The sequence below is a fragment of the Tiliqua scincoides genome, chromosome 4 (genome assembly GCF_035046505.1).
Source record: "Tiliqua scincoides isolate rTilSci1 chromosome 4, rTilSci1.hap2, whole genome shotgun sequence".
In the NCBI taxonomy this organism is placed as follows: Eukaryota; Metazoa; Chordata; class Lepidosauria; order Squamata; family Scincidae; genus Tiliqua; species Tiliqua scincoides.
The window spans coordinates 41584521-41587199 of NC_089824.1; the positions used below are offsets into that span (position 1 = coordinate 41584521).

Consider the following 2679-nt stretch of genomic DNA (forward strand, 5'->3'; position numbering starts at 1 on the left):
TCAACAACTAGCAATTGAGGAGATGCATCATTATATTTATAGCGTTATCTATTTTGCATTCAGCAACACAAATGAAACTATCAAAGAAATTTTCTATATTATATATAAAAGGAATGTGTGGTTCTTTCATTAGCTTGTCTGTAAAGTTGGATTGGTCCATAAATTAATGTGTATAAGGGGGCAAGGGAAAGGGGGAAAAGAATTCAAAGCTTTGCCATTGTAATTACAGCTCTTTAAATATCAAAAGACACAAAAGAAGATTCCTGCTGAAAAGACTCGCGCAGACGTTCTTGGCAAGCTACTATTAAATACTTGCATAAATCTGCAGCTTGTATCCCCTCAGCAAGTATAGGTGACATGACTATAATAGCGTATAGGTCTTTGTTCAGGTGACGAGGTGTGCTTCCCAGTTTCCTGTCTGCTCTGGTGAGATAGTCTCTTGCTGCAGTTGTTTGCAGTGCTCATCAACTTTGAAATGGGAACCAAAGTACAGTACAGGCAGGACATGGCTTCAAAGGCAACTTGGCCCAGCTCTGCATATGGGCCAGGGCTGGTTGGCAACCTTCAGTCTCAAAAGACTATGGTATAAGCCTAAAGCACCCGGTATTCCCAAGCGGTCTCCCATCCAAGTACTAACCAGGCCTGACCCTGCTTAGCTTCCGAGATCAGACGAGATCGGGCATGTGCAGGGTAACAATGGCCAGGGCTAGGCATGCCATAATCCCTACACTGCTACATAAGGAAGTTGCCTTATTCCAAGTGAGACCATTGGTTCATCAAGATCGATACCGTCTACACCGGGGTGGCCAAACCAGTTTGTGCCATTCACAGAATATGCTGGCTGAGCTCCTTTTTGCATCACAATTAATATAAAATGCAAATAAATTTTCATGCTTCATAAATTTACTGGGCATAAACTCAGAGCCCTCTGGATTAAAACCTAATGTTTAATGTTCATGGTGAGAAAATATATTTAAGAATTTAAATGCCTCTTAAATATTGCGGCTCTCAAGCATCTGAAGTTTGTCTTATGTTAAGTAAGTTTGGCCATCCCTGGTCCACAGTGACGAACAATAGCACTTCAGTGTTTCAGGTGGGGTCTAGCCCAGCCTTGTGGTAGTACTTTAGGGAAGTGACATACCTTCAGAATCAAAGAACGAAGTACCCCTCAGCACATGTTTAGCACAGGCATTTGTTTTCCATACCACAACTGAGTTCACAATCCTTTCACACAATGAAATTGCTGCTTATTTCTGTAAAATCTGTTCGTTTCAGCAGCCTAATTTGGGGAAATAAGTCTTTTTACTGATAAAAATTAAGAACCAGAAGCTCTTGCTGATCTACTACAAATCATCCAAAGATCTACCAGTAGATCAGGATCTAACTTTTGTCCACCCCAAACAAGCTAGTGGGGTGAAGGATTTCCTGAAAAATCCTCTCACAAACTATGAGATAGAACTCTCTGGGAGGGGAGCACATTTCAGAGGTAACAGAAGTACAAAAATTCCTGGAATGTTTGCTACTATTCTGCTCAAACTAGGCTTTATGCTAGAGATCCATAAATCGAAGCAATGAAGTCCTTTCATTGCTTCTTAATATATGTAAACAGAAGTGTGCAAAGGGATAAACATAAATAAAACAAGGGACTACAATACATGTTTCCAATATTGTACAATCTCGCCCTCAGTGTTAATAGCAGCCACAGTGTTCAGATCAGGATCATGGCATTGAGGGAGGATAGTCACTCTTCCCTTCAGTACCATTTTCTCATTAAAATAATCCTTCTCCCCCACCCCTCACTTGAATTATTTGCCCTGTAGGACAAAACTTATATGTACCTATATGATACATGTATATTTAGCCCCATTGGGGGGGGGAGCTGCTTGGGAGATTTTAATTGGGAATACGGCATGAGGGGAAAAAAGGGTTCACTACTTTGCCCCAGAGCAGCAGTCTCAATTCAAATTCCAGCCTCCTACAACTGCTACTAACATGTTAGGACAACACATCCTTATTCATGGATCTTCCACACAACATCCAGTTGGACCCTTAACGTGTCCACACAAGTGTGCATGCTGGAAGCATGCTTCCAACTGGAAGTGCCTCTTTTTATTTTATTTTTCACATTTTTATAGCACACTTTCTCTAAGGAGCTCAGGACAGTCCTTCCCTTCTTTTGTCCTCACAAGGGGGTAGGTGAGGCAGAGATAGTGACTGGTTCAAGGCCACCCACGAAGTTTCATGGCTGAGCAGGGATTTGAACCTGAATCTTCCAGGTCTAACCCCTGAACCACTACATCACCCTGGCAAGTACTGAGACATGTCAGAAGGGGGAGGTTCATTCTCTTCTTATGTCCCATTTAATGCCGAAAGTCACCCCCCCTGAAACTGTAGTGTGCTTCCTTAAGAGACAATTTGTTGAAATCAACATTGGATTCCCTCCACCCCATGAAACTCTAACACAAGGTCTAAAATAATGAAGCTATGTTCTCTTGATTCAGGCCATTAAGTCCATTGAGGTCAATATTGTCTACAGAGGTTAGCAGTAACTTGAATTTTTAGGCAGGGGCTCTTTCCCAGCACCTACTTGAAGGTGTTGAGACTTTTCAGATTTTGTTGTGACCTATACATAAAACATGCATTCTACCCCCAAGTTATAGTTCCATCCCAAGCACTATT

General features: G+C 41.7%; 1 pseudogene; it reads right to left on the reverse strand.

The window, feature by feature from the left end:
• Positions 1 to 588: 588 nt before the first annotated feature.
• On the reverse strand, positions 589 to 707 carry LOC136650089 (5S ribosomal RNA; annotated as a pseudogene).
• Between the last annotated feature and the right edge of the window lie 1972 nt (positions 708 to 2679).